The following is a 17,733-nucleotide window of genomic DNA, read 5'->3' as shown; positions in this document are numbered from 1 at the left end:
AATGTTATTATTCTTAGCAGGAAAAATAATCTGCACTCATTCTAATCTATCTGCACTGCATATAGCTTAGCTTTTTCTTCAAGGAGAGCCTAATTTCCTAGCCCTGATGCTGAGCAGTACAGATCGGCAACTTTTTCAGACTAAAATTTAGTATTTGTACATGCTGCTTAATCATGTTGCACTTGATGCACAACATTCAGAATAATCTACAATTTAATCATCTAACAGTTGTTACCACTAGAATTGGTGTTTTTCTAATCAGGTGGGTTTGGTTTTTTTTTCTCATATAGCACTGCAGACCAGGAAGTTAAAAAGTTAAGCACTGCTACTGACAGCTGCTTGTGGTTAAGAGTGAAAAGAACAAGTGAGTCTCAACAGTTCGCAGCTCTTGGTGTGTAGACAGTGTCTTCTACGAAAGACTGTGTTGATCCAGAGGAGACAGATCTTGGAAGGAACAAGCATTAACTTCAACTTCCTCCCCCTGCCTGCCTGATTGTTCTAAGAATAGCATTACATAGTATAATTACTTGTAAAAGCCTTTTTATCATCCTGGTATTCAACTTTTTACACTAATGAGGTATTTTATTTACTTACCTGGCTACATTGGCTTGAAACTAGAATGCAGAATTATCTGGCACATTCTGCTGTCTCAACTGGCACCCAAAGAAGTCTCCTTCCTATGTGCAAATTTCTTAACATTACTCCTTCCCAAATTATTATGCACACACACACACATCTATGTATATATATATATATATATATACACATATACATAAAATTACTTGAATATGACTTACTGAATATTACTTATACAAATCTTATGTATTGATTAAGAAAATCAACAGCATTCATATAAATGCTAGAACAATTTTACCAGATTCTAAGGTAAGGTCTTTTAAAATTATGGACAAGAGAGAAGAGTCCATGGATATAAAACAAACAAAAAAAATCATCCATTTGTGCAATCTGGGATTAATACATCATATACAATATGAGAAAAGACAGCAAAAAGTCATATCAGAAAAGGCTGTCAAGAAGAAATTCAGTGCCCAAGTCAAATTTTTATTTCTAACCAAGGCAGACATCTCTAAAGGCATCCTACTCTGAGCCTCTGGAATCTACTAATAACAAGTACTTTCATTTGAAAACCTTTGGGTTGTCTAGGTTTCAATCTAATTATATAGATGAAGACAATGCAGATTCATATTGCCCATTTAAAATAAAACCACAGCAGAACAAAAGTTATTATTATTATAAACAGCTGAAATCCTCTTAATGTGTAAAATAAATACAAACCACAACTTTCTTTAAAGAGATCAGTTTGGGAGTAATCATTCCAACTAGAAGATATAAAACTAAGTTAGTAGGATGTGGGGTATTTCAGCTTTCCAGAAATCCCATAATCCTGGATTCTGTATGATTTAGCAGAAGAGGGAAAAATAGGTAAATCTAGAAAGACATTGGCTCCGCCACTAGAGTTCAAGGGTGCAAACCAAGGCTAAATCTTTTTCTCAGTATAAGGTAAAAAGTTAATGTCAACTGCTGATTTCTAAAAACCCTCCAACCCAACAGCTGTCTCACTGAAATTTTACTCTCAGATGTGGTTCTTTAATTAGGTAAGTCTGCTCTTCTGATCAGATGAAAAGATTATTTGTAACAATACTAAGCAGTGGAAAGAGTTTGGTCCTACAGGCCTACCTCTCTTCACACTCACTGCATACAATTATTTTTATGTGCCCATGTGAGGTGTTCACTTGAGTTCACCAACAAAGTTTTCTGGCAACTCTGCAGTTCCACAAACAAATGTTCAGATGTAGGTTTCTTAACCATGAAATAGATTTTGAAGTAACACTTTATTACACAGTTTTGTTTCAAATCATGAGTGGAGAAAACAATCCATGAAGCTGACAATTCAAAAGATGACATTTGTGATGAGAAATCATTCTATCATGCCACAAACTGTGGCATGGGAACAAGACCCAGGCAAATGATACAGAATCATATGGCAAAAGAGAGATTTAAGACCAAACTGAAAACATCTGATGTCATACACCTTACACTTTGCAGCATCTAAAGCAAACACTTGGCTTCAGCAGCCTGATTCACTGACTGCCTCCAGAGGACAAGTCTCTGCTTCTGCACATTCACCACAGCTTGCTCCTCTTTAGGAAAGTGCTATGAACACCAAATGAAGAAATAACCTGGGTCACTTCTGCTGGAGATGGACCACTAGAAACTGGAATGGAACACACTTAACTCATTTAATCCAAGAGCTTCTAAGTGGAAAATTCAGAGCCAGCCTTTAAAACAGGAAGAACCCAGGACTTAAATCATAGAGGAATCCCCATTACATAAACAGAAAAAGGCAGCTTGCTTTCCCGTGTATTTTTGCTATAACTAGAATCTTTTTTTCTGAGGTGAAGATGCCCACCTCCAAAAGACAACAAAAGAAAAGGCCAACTCAGAATTTCCCAGAGCCTCATGGCCAAGGGACACTGCTGGAATCAGGGAGCTACAGGTTTAGATTCTGTGGTACTTGCAGAGCTCAGATTTGTTTTTGGTCGTGGGCAAGTGCTTTAAACAATTTCCTGCTGATGTTTTCAATTCAGAACAAACTTAATACAACCCAAGTAGACAAGCAGCCTTTCTTTTTGGAGACACAGAAAGGCATCATTTATATACTGTTTCTATACTGTCTCTGCCTTTGATGTCTGTCTCCTGACTGTCCCCTGCAGCCTCATGTTTTGAAGCATTAGAGGCATGTAGGGAATTCCACGCTCAAAACAGGAGAAGCAATGGATTCAGCATGCTTCCTTGGATTAAATCATTATTTAGTGGGTGACCTGGGCTGCATCTGAGACTTCTGCAGCTAAATCTAAATTACAACTAAGGTGGATTCCAAGCATCTTAAACATCACCCCTTGCAATCACAATTCTTCCCACAGACATATTTTTCTCTGTCTTTTCACTAGTAACAAGCCTATAAATGCAGATACAATAGGGGATGCTCTGAAGACAGTGGAAATAAAAGTTTGACTGAAAAACTACTGTTCTTGAACACTGTTATCATTGCAACTGACATGATAAGTACTTAAACATTCAGATTAAGATTCCTGGTTCTGCTAATGACTTAAGGTCCATATACAAGAATTTTCATGTCCATAAAGCTTTGCAGAAATTTGATGCAAATTAATTAACCCCAAACCAGGATACACATAAAAAAAAGCTAAGTCTGACTGATACAATATTGTCAGTCAGACTTAGCAACACAGAAAGGTGCCATGCTTGCTGCAAACATCTGCAGCCTCTTCTGCAGTGAAATGCTTCTACTATTGACAAATCCCTTAACACTATCAGCCAATTTGCACTGCAAATCTCACAATTTACTGCTCAAAGTGATGTGAAAATGGTTTTCAGGGTCTGCAATCTAACTAATAAAGACTTTAAAATCTGTATGTTTTAAACTTGTTTTGGAATTTGAAGTTTAAAATTTTTGGTATTTTATATGACAGACTCCTTGATTCTCTACAATGAACTCTTTACATATCACTTAAAAGAGGCATTATTTTCTACAAATCTCAAGCAAGTTACACATATGGGAAGTATTTGAGCTCAAATGCTAAGAACATCTATAGCAAAGGCTTCTCTTGATAAAAAGCTTTCAGCAATGTTAATAAACATGCATTACCAGAAAGAAAGTATCTGGGAAAGCAGTAAGCTGGAAACAAAGCAGAAACAAAGACAAGCCTATATCATTGTAGTGTTCTCTTCAAATTCAACTTGCTTTGTAACCAAATACGTTTTGGAAAGTAACACACCCACTGCTTTGGCATCCAAAATGAACCTGGAGCCAGAAAGAACTGTGTAAGGAATCTACTTACCTGTGCCAAACAAGAGGCCAGGGATGAAACAACTAACTTGGCTCAGACATATAACTGTTGTCATTCCAAACCAGAAGAAAGAAAAAACGACACATGCATACAGTGGAGTTCCTTACCATTCATTATGTATGGATCAATATATCCCTCCATGAAGGAGCTGAGACAAGAAAATTGCTAAATAGCTGCAAAGTAAATGTGCCCTTTGTGCAGAAATCTTTTTATTGCTTCACTATTTTCTGGATGCAGGAGATGAAAATTTTCTGTTGTTGAACCATGAGGGCTCATGGCCTGAAAAACACTTCATGAATCAAGTCAATTCACCTGCAATAGCAGTTTCATTTCTCTCCCCCATTATCATACATCAAGATCCACCATGAATGGATCCTATGTAGAAGCATGAAAACCAATAGCAAAGAAGTTCTTTGATCCATACGTTTCCCTACTGGACTGCTCTTCTGCTCTTCTCCTATGTAGCCAAGTTTCCTGTAATTATATAAAAGTATTTCACAGCCACTTGATAGCCAACTGGACTCTAGACTAGCTCTGGCATTAATTATTTTTTTTAAATCCCTGTTATTTCTAGCCAAGTCATTTTTTAGCCAAGCAAACCAAGCTATTCTACTTTCTTTTTATATTTTCTCCTGAATATCCTAACACTTTGTATTCACAACACCTGGAGTCAGCTTCATTTCATCTTTTGTAAACATGAGTTATCAAATTATAGTTGAAATCTCAGCAGAATCCTGTAAACATCCTTAGCTATACTAACAACAACTGTCCTGATGCATTTTATGATCACACTAAGCTTTACAGATACATTATACTGGAGATAATATTTATCTTGTGAGTCAAATAGATGGCTGGCCTGCTTCTTTTTCCTCCTTATCAAGTTTCAAGTGAGATCCCCATCCATAATTTATTAATCTTATGCACAACCTTGCATAGTATATAACTGCATTTCACCCAGTTCTAGGGTACCATTCAAGCAACACACCTTTGGACAACTACTGCATGTTCTTGTTAATCTTTTACCACTTCTGGAATACAGATCTCCTGTGTCATAGAGCTGTCTGGATGATCAGCTTTGCTGAAATACCAAGTATTTCTAGAATGTCTTGTTAGCTGAAAGACACCCGAGTGCATTGATTACTGAGTGATTAAGGAGGAATATATTTACATCCTAGACTGGCTGTGCATCATGATTTAGCATTCAGTCCTTTCCCATTTCATGCACAATTTAGAACTGTTAACAAAAAAAAAGGTTATACTGACTCTGCTGAGGTTCTTTGGAAATAGCGATCAAAAACATTCTGTGCTATGCTTTCAAGGGAACAGGCAACATGCAGGTATCTGGCCTCAAGCCTCCATTACATACCTGCAATTCATTACACCTGCATTTTCTAGTCCTGTCTGCTTCCCACTGGCCCTCATATCCACCAAAATGACATCCTAAATAGATGTAACCTTACGCAACATTAAGCCTCTTTTTCTATGTGGAATGTTCCCAGGCACCTCAGACCCTTTTTCCATCTCTCTGAAACTGCACAGAAATGTTTACTGTACTACTTGCCCAGACCCAGCAGCACAGTAGCACCATACAAGAAGATGATCCAGCAATGTACATTTATGTGCTTCTGAAAAGAACTCCAAACCCAATATCCTTCTGTTTAACTACTGTCACCAATAAGAGACTAGATTCCTTCCCATCAAAAATAATGGATCTGTTTTTCAGTTGAGAGGACAAGGCTCAGTAACGAAAAAAAAATGACAACACACTGAAATTCTATGAACATAATGCACAATTGGAAAGCTATTGTAGAGAAATCAGTGCTCTGTATGGCATTTGAAAGACCTGACAGAGGATGAACAAAGAAAGCTGTGTGGGCATAATAACAATCTACTATGTGTCATATCTTTGCTGGAAAGTGATGCAAGGAAACTTTGAACTGTATACAGCTGCAATTAAAAGAAAAGATAGGGTATTTCCAAGGTACATTTTCCTCCTGTTCAAGCAATTTTCATTTTCAGAAGCATTAAAAGGGTGTAGTAAGCATAAAAAAGTATCTTTTACAAATATTTTATTGAAAATGCTACATACATATTATGTCAGATTTACAACCTGTGTAGAAATGCACTAACACACATAGGCCACAAGTGAAAAAGTGATCAAACCATCAATAATTAATCTCAAAACCCTCACGCTTGACAGTGCTCTTGTATCCCTTTGTAGTACAAATCAGGGAAATGAACGGAAGTTAGTAGTAGGACTAGCCAGTCCTCTGCACCTCTGATCAATATTTGTTGATATTCACTCTTATTTTTCAGCTCTCTTAGCAGGTGATTTTAAAAACTTATTCACGTCAGAAGAACTTTAACTGGTTCCAGTTGTTTAGACTGCCCTTGTAACTTACTAAATATTTTCACTCATTAATGCATTGCATAACCACCAGATGCTCCCCAAAACTGCACCACCAGCAGTGTCAAACTCTAATGGGAGACAGTCACTCTGCTTTTGACCCCAATTCAGAAAAAAAATTCTCTTTCAGAAAAAAAAAGTTTAGCTTCTCAAATTCCCAAACTCACCTTGGGCTTTATTTAGGCACCCCAAGGATCTGTCTGCAAGCTTTATTTGTATGTGCTATCACTTGAAAAATAAGAGTAAAAAGTCAGATAAGATTTCAGATTTAACTATATTTTAAATCTAGGTAAGAGTCAAAGTCCCTTTTTTTTTGGTATATCTAATCTGATCCAAAATCTTTGCCTGATCACAAAACAAGAAACAAAATACAAAGTATATGGAAAGCATAACGAAAGAATAAATGCATACTTCATTATGTGTCATATAATTTTCCAAATCTGCCTGCTGCTTAAGAGCTTTACTGAGATGTCTCTTGGCTGCATAAACCAAAAGAGTTAACTGTCCACAGAGTGATGCCTTTCAGAGTACAAACTCTTCAAGTCTAAAGCAGCTGAGGATGCAATACAATAGCACTTCACTTAAATGCTATCTTTCAAGAGAAAACTTTTTGGCAAAACAGAGAAGAAAAGAAAGGCTGACCACTCTCTGTATATTAACTCCTTTTAAGAATTAATGAGCAATAATATTTACTACTGGTTTTGCATTTATAGTTCTTACTGCAGCTCTTTCTTCAGCTGCCTTGAAAGGCACATCCATCCAACCTCTGAACTGTAAAGATCATCCAAGGGAAACACATTATACATAGTATTTATGAAAATGGCCCCTATATAGAGCATCAAAGCAAAAGGGTAAGTGGAACCATTGAGGAATGGTCTACTGGAAAAACAAATGGAGAACAAGCAAAGGAGATAATCCATATCCTCACTGAAGAGCTGATTAATCAAAAGGGAAGGAAGGTGTCATAAGCTTCTCTAGAAGCTCCAGTACCATTAACCCGAGACCCATCTACCAATTACTGGATGCTATACAGTCACTTGAAAAAATCTCAAGCTCTTTGAATGATGTCCTAGAGCACCTGCCCTAGACAATTGATTTTTCTAGGACAACTAGAAGGCCCTCTGTAGTGTGAGAAAGAGCTTCTCTCTGGCATAAAGAAACAAGAACAGCAGTGTCAATAGCTGTATTCACTTCCAGTGAATTTGGCCCTTCCAACTTTGAAACCTCTTATGATTACACTGTTTCTTAATGGCTTTAAGTGGCTGAACTTACTTGTAACCAGTCTTTAACTCACATTACACAGGAGCTGTTTATATTTGTGCACAGCTAGCCTATATGTAATGACCTCGGTAATCTTCTGTCTCTTCTTCCTTTCCCTCATTTGGATAATAAACTGCTTTAGATGTAAAACAGATTGCTGCATGTCTGCAAAAGGAAGAAGGGGAACTTATATTACCATGATTTTAAATCAAGTTGAAGAAGAGTGACATGATCATGTAAGTCATGCAAGCTGACAAAACCTCAGCCATTTCACAGACAGTCAAAAAAAGACAGCTATTAATTTACTATTAATAACACATGCACAGCCACATCTATCAAGCCATGTGCTGCTGATTCATCTATTACTACAAAACAAAACATAAAAGCAAAACCAAGAACAGAGTTAAAAATCCCTGGATTCAAAGTTGCAGCATTTAGTTAGATATTACATTCTTGCAAGAACAAACAAAACATTAGCCTTGCACAGGTGAAAATGAATGAAAGGTAGACTAACTTCCTGGCTACCCAACAACTTTTGGCATCAGAGAAGGCACCGAGGCAGAGCAATGCCAGCTTGTAAGCTTGTTGGCATGGGTGTGAGTCTGGGCATGTATGAGGAACTGGCTTTGTTTTGAGGAATTCTGGAAAAACAATGGCCTGAGAGCTGCTCCACAACTATGAAGACTCTTCCTTCCCAGTGTGTCTGCAACCCTTCACAACTACCAAGGGCCTGACAGTGGCAGTGACACAAGATAAGGCAGCCATGACTACAAGTGGGCAAGAGTAAACCAAAGTCAATTCAAAGCTATTTCTTACTAACAGTAATTCTGTGATAGAAATCTGAATAGTTTAACAACTACAACTATACTTCAAGAATTAAGAAGTACAACTTGAATTGCACAGGGTGGAACTATAAGGAACTCTCCTGAGGTCTCATCTAACAATGCACAGCATTTTCCAACAGATGACACACCAGCCTGTATTCGTACTGTACATAGTTGCAAAAGAGGATCCAGCAAATGTCCTTTATGCACAAAGTTCTGGCCTTTCCATTTTCATGAAACCCAGTACAAAGTCCATTTATAAACACTGTTTGAGGTTCTACAAAATAAAAGCACCATTTGTTTTTAAACAATTAGATAATGAAATTAAGGAACTTCTTCCACTCTTTAATGTTAGCAATTTTCATGATTATTATTTTAGTTAATCAGATTGCATCCAATTAAGATAAAGACAAGTTTAAGCTATCAGTTTAAGTTATGCTAAATGTTTGTACATTAAGTGAAAATACTAAGCAAAATGCCCACAGCTCTAGTTTTTTCAATTTAATTCAAACTGCTTACATTAGACAGACTTTCTGCTCAGAGAAAACTACTAACTACTTCTACTTACTCTTACAAGAACAGATCCTACCAGCTTCTTCCCCTTCTTTCCCCCTCATAAAGCAAGTAATATAGGGCTATTTCTTTCCCATCAACATCATAGTCAGAGAAGAAATCAGATTAACTGATTGCAGTGCCCTGGGAATATTCTAATATTGCTAGACACAAACCTGTCAAGCCTAACATGCTTCATACAAGGCTCACCCAACAGATTCCACACTGAGGCAATAACAGCACCTGTATCTCAGCAGCTTGAGTTAATACTTCACAGCCTTGGGGGCTAGACATGTCTGACTAGAGTAATGGAAACCAAGTTTTAGGGGCATTCTCCAGCTGCAACATAGGGCTGTAAATTCATTCCCAACATGCACCTCCAACAACCAGTACCATTCCTGTAAAATGTGATGTGAGATGCTCATGGAAATGGATGAGTTCAAAGAGTTCAGGTGCTTGAGGACAAAGACATTCACTGAGGGTACAATTGTGAATCAACACACCTAAATGAGGCACTTTCAGGATGTAGCCTTATTTATTTCAGCCTATAATAGCCAAGCTTTAGTTACAAAATGGAGACATCTCATTTAGGTACCTAAAATTATATATCTCTGTGCAAGTTAGGACTTCAAACTCCCATTATAGCAAGTGGAGACCTACTTGGTACAGACAGTGGAGCCTGGAGAGCTATTGAGTGCAAACTGATGTCAGCTGAAAAGCACTGAGTGCACTATACCTAGTGACTAAATCTTCACTAGTTTCAATGGGAGCTTAGATCCAAGGCCACATATAGAAACACACATTTAGACACCTAAAATTAGATGACTTCACTATGCAGCTGAAGCACTGATATTTCAGACAAAATGTCTCCAGAACCTTCCTACAGTCAGGCTGACTTTGCAGTGTGGAGATTGCAGTGGAGTCAAAAAACAGGAATAAAGGAGAAGATTAAAGAAGATACAAGGGAAGATTAACTGATCTGAATATACTGGAAAATCAAACAGGAAAAGGAGAACCTGACTGAACACTTTACAATTAATATAGTACTTTATGAGCTTACATATCATGAATGAAGTAAGATAGAAGAAAAGTTAAAAAATATCTATTAGAAGAAAGAGAAATAACCAAGGCAATAAATATTAGGCATGTTTTGTCCATATAAAGATATTGACTCTCTTTAACACATTTTAAACAGAAATCAATGCAGAAAACTATGTTTTTCTAAGACACACTGCAATCAACATCTGAGAGATATGAATTAATGCATTCCCTTTTTTTCTTTCATTTGCTACTGCAGAAGAGGATAAAACAAGTCTAGTTTGCTTTTCAATCAAACTTTTACCAAATTCAATTTGTTCTGGGAATAGAATGTTTTAGAAGTCTAGTATTTATAACACTAACAAAGTAGGCATAACAGTAATGTGAGCTGCTCTGGCAGAAAAGCAGCATGATAAAGTAAGTTTTTCCAATAACAGCTTCTTGTGTCATCCCTGCCTGCTTCTTTAATGGCTCAATGAGACTGGGACCACAAAGACCTGGTCAGTCATCAGAATTAATGAAGGACAAGGTCAGGCAGTTCCCAGAGAAGGCTGAGGGAGCTCTGTTACAAGGTTAAATCTCATGGTCACTCTTAGAGCAGAAAGAGGCCAATCTAAAGAAGAGAATTCTGGATTGCTGTGTTTTGTCTGGAGAATGACCGTGTTTTGTGCTACTTTGAAATTTTCATTGAGTTAGCAGAACAAATTTGAAAGATGGTCATGACTCTAGAAGACTGCCTCTGCCCTGCTGCAAGAGGGCCTACAGAACCAAGGAGATATGTCTGAACCCAGCTTTAATTCAGCACCTGTACTAGAAGAGCTACAGCAGCAGGGCTTTCAGGCAAGTTTTATCTGCCAATAGTACTTGACTTATGAACTGAACTTGTGCTATGTGTCAAAGCCAACACATGAGCATTCCACATGTGCTGCAGTGAGGGCTTAAATACATAATTTCTTTACGTCACCAGAAGGGTGTCACAGACATATTTTATGAAAAATCCTTTTGTTAGGATCTTTTCTCCTGAGAAGCTTCAGCTTCTCCATGTTTTGCTGCTTTAGAATGTGATTTGGAGAATTGTTTACCCAGCCTGTGAAATTGTTTTTACTTGATGACCAATGACAGCCACCTGTGTTGAGGCTGTGAGCAGTCACAAGATTTTATTATCATTCCATTCCCTTTCCTTGCTATCCTTCTAATGAAATCCTTTCTTCTATTTCTTTAGTATAGTTTTAATATATCATTTTCTTTTAATACAATATATATATAATAAAATAATAAATCAGCCCTCTGAAATATGGAGTCAAAATTCTCATCTCTTCCCTTGTCCTGGGACCCCTGCAAACACTGCTACATTTAGTGAGCCCCAAGTGAAGAACATTGCCACAGAAGGGTATTTGCCATATCTCAATCCAACTTTTAGGCTAACCTACCAGTAAAAGGTAGAATGGTTAAGTCTTCAACAATATTTGCAAGGGCATTCATGCACCCTGTTTATCAATCTAAGCTATAAAAAGACAGCTCCTACTTAAAATTATTTTGGAATGAGACAGCTCCAAATCAAGCTGCTCCAACCACGCTTTGTGACCACTTTCCCTCATCATCTTGTTTCAATACAAAATGGAATTATGTATCCTCTGCAGTCATACTCCCACATGGCTGGCCAATACTAATATTATTTTTAGTTTGAGTGCAGATATCTAGAAATAGAAAAACTTTAATTAAAAAAAAAAAGTGCATATTGAAGGTCATTCCCAAAAAGAGGTGTTTTAGAGTTAGTACTCCTATAGACTCAGCTCTGACCCTCTGCACAGACATCCTTAACCAAGAATTAATTAGCTGCAAATCACTGCAGCTTGCTCTGACCCCATATTTTCAGTTGATTTGTCTTAGCTTCCCTCAATGCCTTTTATAAAGGCCCTCTAAATACTTCCAGTGGAGATCCTAAAATTAATATGTAGAAAAGGAACTTAATCTAAGTATATATATCCAGTTTCAGGCTTACATAATATCCTTAGTCTTCTACATAGAAGGAATGGAGATGACAACTGAAATAATTTACCATTTAGGGTGAGGTTGTTTTGAGGTTTTTTTTAGATTTTTTTTTTAATTAACTGATACATAAAACCTTATGTCTATTTTCAGAAAGCTACTGTGGAGAAAAGCTGAAAATCATCATTAAAGATGAAAAGGAAAGCAAATAAACTTACACATGTTTTCATGCAACATTTCAGTATTTAGAAATGAGAAACACATAAATGGAAACAAGGATGAAAAATTAGTTTCTTCTCAGCCTGCAGAAAGAAAAAGAGCACCCAGAGCAGCTTCTCTGGCTGGCTTCGGTAAGCTGTTCTTAATGGAAGCAAGAAAACTAATGCACTAGATCTCTGTAATACACACCTGGGTTTACTTGTAAGGGGTCCATTACTCAGGCTATTAAGCTACCTAGAAGACTAGATGTGCTCTAGGAGAGAACTCTTGTTAATAGTGTTTTACTGCTTTTGCTAGTTTGTTCCATTACTAGAGAGCTGTGTATTTAAATAAACGTTATTTTATTCCTAAACTTTGCCCAGTGCTAATGTGGATACCGAGTAATTTCACAAACAAGATAGGGTATTTCTAGAGGTGATGTCACCCTTTAAGTCTATAAATGTGACCACTACTGTAGTGCCAGGTATATTTGCATTATAAAATCACCACAGAATGACAGCGCACACTTCCTCCACTTACCACAGTAGTTTAGGATTTGATAATAAGCTATGGTGGTCTTGTGAGGGAAGCATCTCCCAATGACCATTAGCAACTAACAAAGTCCCATTCTCAGGGGTCTGTGGCAACTCATACAGAATTTATGATAGGTCTTTAACCCCTTCCAATATAAAAATTAAACTCAACACCAAAGCACAAGATGATATTTGAACAAGATAAATGTAGGGGGCTTTGCTTCAAATGTACTTCAATAGCAGTTACTTTCAGATTTTAAGATGCTCAGTCTGGTTGCTGTAACAGTATCTGTAAACAATCAAAACCACACCAAGCCTGACAGCAGAAAAGAGTAGAAAATAGATTAAAAGCTGCCCTGCAGAAAACTTGGGGATGCTGGTGGATGAAAAACTAGACACAAGCTGGCAATGTGTACTCACAGCCCAGACAGCCAACTGTATCTTGGGCTGCATCAAAGGCAGTGTGTCCAGCAGGATGAGGGAGGGGATTCTCCTCCCACCTGGAGTCCTGGGCTCCTCAGCACAAGACAGACATGGACTTGAAGAGGGTCCAGAGGAGGGCCAAAAAAATGGTCAGAAGGTTGGAGCATTTCTCCAGTGAAGACAGACTGAGAGAGTCGGACTTGTTCAGCCTAAAGAAGAGAAAATGCTGGGGATACCTTATTGCAGCCTTTGATTATATAAAGGGTTGATAAAGTAGATGGAGAAAGACTTTTTTAGCAGGGTGTATTGTTATAGGTCAAGAGGCAGCATTTTAAACTGAAAGAGAGGAGGTTTAGATTGGATATAAGAAAGAAATTTTCATGAGGGTGGTGAGGCACTGTCAGGGGTTGCTCAGAGAATTGTGGATGCCCCATCCCTGGAAGTGTTCCAGACCAGACAGGATGGGGCTCTCAGCAACTTGGTCTAGTGGAAGGTGTCCCTCCCCATGGGAGAGGAGTTGAAAGGAGATGACCACTGAAGGTCTCTTCCAACCCAAACCATTCTGTGATTCTGTATGAGTTTTATTCTCAAAATATTCTGGGTAATGGCAGGTTTGGTTTTGCAAAGCTCAAGATGATCTTAGAATGAACTGAAGTTTGTGTCTCACTACTGTAGTCTCAGAATTGATGTATCTTCTTTTCCTCTTGAATTCCTTGAAAACACTTTTCAGAAGAATTTTATTTCTTATTTCAAAGACAAAAAATTAGGTTAAGCTTGCTTAACTTTTATCCCAGAGCCTAACCTTAATAACAATACTTCATTTAATTTCAAAGCATGAAGTATTTATGACTCATTCTAATTTACATAAGTCTTCTTATTCTATTATGAAAATGGCAATTTTCCTTTGCAGAGACATATAGAACATGGTCTTTCTTATTGTGTCAAGTAACATTTAATAGCCTTTAGCTGTAACTTGGGACTGTTACAAAATGTCCTCGAGATGAGTCATCTTCATTCATTTATTCTGCAATAGGAAGAATTCATGAATGAGTGATCTGCAGTAATTCACTTCTACAAAGAGAACCCATTCATACATTTCAAACCTGGTTTTCTGAATCACTGTAATGTAGCTGATTACTTCATATTAACAGAAGAAAATTTTGGCTTAAGGAAAGTTTCCACAGAAGTCTAGTATATGAGAAATTTCTAGTATATGAGAAAATTTTCGTCTATTTAAAATATTTCTAGTATATGAGAAAATTTTCATATATTTAAAAGACCTCTTTTGAAAATAAACATTTTGGTCTAACACATGGTTACACAGACAGATGTTCCTATCTACCTAGTAAGGAATGCATGGTATTTTTGTAAAGTTAGAGACTGACAAATGGTTTAAATTGAAGCTGCATCAAGGGGGAGCACGAGTTGTCACTATCAGACAAATCACTAGGCAGGCAAAGAAAATATTTTATAATATCTGAAAAATATGGTCATTGGCACACAGAAGTACTCAATCAAAGCTGTATTTAAGTCAAAATACAGACAACAGAAACCCAACTATGATTCAAGACTCCTTACTACAGAAATACAAAGTAACCATTCTTCTTATTCTACTGAAATAAAGAATAAAATACGTGTTATTTTAATTCATTAAAAGGTCACCAGAATAAAGGAATGGAATTCACTAAAGATCAAGGGTCCCTTAACCATCACTGCTCTCCTGCCATCCTTAGGAGATTTCAAACCAGGAATTATTCTTAAGAGTCTTTTCACTTAATATTATTCACTCAATATTCCACTGCCATGGAAGAGGACCGCAATAAGAAGCTGCTTCTCACTTAATGTGGTTCCAAACCAGTCAAAGCTTTACAGACCACCTGTAGAAGCAGACATGTGGTAAGTCAGTACAAAGACCCGCATGCAAATGCAGCATTTTCTTCAGAAGCATAGTTCACAGAAAACGCATCGCATGCTTCTCCATTAATTAGTGCTTTAAGTTTTCATTACTTCATTTACGCAAGGACAGCTCTAAACAGCCACTTTATTCCTTTCCTTTCTCCTGAAGAGACACTAACTCTCATCATTGTTAGGTTGAGAAATTTTACCCTGTGTACAGTTTTGCCAAAGCAAGGACAGTTCTCTTTAAAAATAGAATAGATGACAAGAACAGCACAAAGATTGACAGTGCATCTGAATGTTTCCAACAGGCAAATATTTGATGCAAAAAACCACAATTAACATTATGGTTATATTTATTAACAATCCACATTGACTTCAGCAGATAGCATAGTATCAAGGTGAACTGACCAGTAATAAAGCCCAAGAGAGATTTACAATTATCCAAGGAAGCATGACTTATCAAATCATTCAAACTAATGTATCTGGCTACCTGCACTGTTATCTGGGATCCATAAGCAGCTCGCTACTTCTCAACTTCCACTCTTTCATTTTAGTACTGTATTTACATAATTTCAATTTTTTATATCATACATCACTGAAAAAACTGCATATGTGTTCTTTGCAGAGACTTTTAAGTCAGAGAATTTAGGAGACTTTTAAGTCAGAGCCATCTTCATGCTTGCTTTCTAAATATAAACATCTTTGTACATTTATCCAAAGCATTCTCATTATATATTTCCACATCTATAACTATGATTTCACCTAACAACTGAGTGCATACAGTGAAGAAAAAATCAAGGAACTGATGTGAGCTTGCTTTCTTTCTTACTTTCAAGACAATGCGCTAGACTCCTGCAGCTGTAACCCATTTTGCCGACTGATAATCCATTTTGTAGACAAGTCAAGGGCAAACTATGTTTGAGAAGTTGTGGCAGAACAAAAAAGGACCAATACAAAATTACTCTCTATAGTTTACACCATCTAAAATAGTTTGTTTTATACAAATCTCTGCACAGACAACCAACCAGCAGACACTCCTCATGAGCTGCAATACATATAATGAGAAAGGAAAAGCATCAATTACTAAGGGAATTTCTTCTTTAAAGAAGATAGACCAAACAACCCAAAAGGTAGAAAGATCCATTGGCACAGCACTCAAAACCACAGATATGTCTCAGAAGTGGCAAGAATAGACCAGAAAAGCAGTATTCAAAAGATCAGGTGCAACTCAGGTTCTGTATGAATATTACTGAATTCACAGATATGAAAAATAACTTTATGCCCCCTATTTTACTATGAACTATAATCCACAATTTCATCTTCAGGAAGGGGGAAAGACAAGAAGAATATCGATGTAACAGGAGGTTTGCAAAAGCTGTGGTACTGATTTGGGATGTAGTTTTCCAGATTGCAGTGCCATTTTTCAGGGAAGTTGTAAAGACTGTACCTCAGCTTACCCTTAGTGAGTCCCAGAAACAATCATCTAGTAACTTGCCCATGCTCACTTTCACATATAGAAGATGAAGAAATCCACAGCTGAATCAAATCACAATAGCAAGCTGCCTGCTCCAAAAGCAAGAAGCACCAGACAGGGATAAAAGCTGTACCATGGAAGGTTAGAACCATATCTGTAAGGATGATGTTAGTATTTTTGTAGTTCATTAAACAATTCCTGTTTTGAAGATAATCATGCCGGGAAAGTGTCAATTCATTCTCCACCAATAAGACCATTTGGTAAATCAAAAATTAGAACCAAACATGCAATACATGCTACGTCTCCCAGTATTTTATGCAATAGAAGCAAAATATATCTTATCTGTTCTTTGACTTGAATTGCAAGACAAAAATAATTTTATTTCCCTCAGTACTGTCAAGTAATTATTACATACCATTTTTCAAGTAAGCTGTATAGAATCGTGAGCTGCAACACTGATCCATTGGTGGATCAAAGGATGCAAGAATACCATGCAACCAGCACAAAGTCTTGAAATATGGTGCTAACAGACATGTAAACTTTAAGAACTGCCAATATAAACTTAATTACCATCTAAGGCCTCCTTTGAATGAGTTGTTTTGTAGCCAAAGGACCTGCCTATGACACTGGAAAGCAGACCTTTCAGCTCTTCTCAGACTGGAGAGAAGAGGGAGAGGAGCTGGAAAATGTTTGCTTCAAATTCCCAGAACAGTATCTGTTGGAGCTGGGCCAACAACCGGGGGGGGCGGGGGGGAAAACAAAGGTAGGATGCACTGGCCCAGATGATGACAAGGAAAAATGTGACCCCATAGCTGAATCTGTGGATACTCTCTTACATGACACTAAAATGGTGTTCTGTGCAGCAGCAATAGCTGATTGCTCATTTCTCACAGTACCTTCTCACAGTACCTTCTAGATATGCTTAACTGGTAGTTCTGGTCATTCAGAATAGAAAACAACATCCAAACTGACCATTGCGTAAGGGGATGCTATGGTTAGATGAAACATTTGTATTTTGAAACTGCACTTGCTAGAACTCAGAAATAATGCCATTTGGCTCCTAGAGATAATGAGAAACTGGGTGGGATAACTGACAGGGAAACAACATCCACATGATAGCAAAGAATAAAAAAACCTAAACTCAAGCCATATCAACAGTTTAAGCTTTTAATTTGAAGTCTGTGATATAAATGAGCTTAGTCAAAAGTTGCTACAACAGCCTTTCCAAGCTTGCTTTGCAAACTGA

General features: G+C 37.3%; 1 protein-coding gene across 3 annotated transcripts in view; it reads right to left on the bottom strand.

Annotated features, from left to right (window-relative positions):
- The window catches only part of FNDC3A (fibronectin type III domain containing 3A), a 111,281-nt gene that overhangs the window by 56,234 nt on the left and 37,314 nt on the right, over window positions 1-17,733 (bottom strand). The window lies entirely within an intron of this gene.

Source organism: Molothrus ater, chromosome 2 (assembly GCF_012460135.2).
Source record: "Molothrus ater isolate BHLD 08-10-18 breed brown headed cowbird chromosome 2, BPBGC_Mater_1.1, whole genome shotgun sequence".
NCBI classification, from domain to species: Eukaryota; Metazoa; Chordata; class Aves; order Passeriformes; family Icteridae; genus Molothrus; species Molothrus ater.
This window is presented reverse-complemented; position numbering and strand designations above follow the sequence as displayed.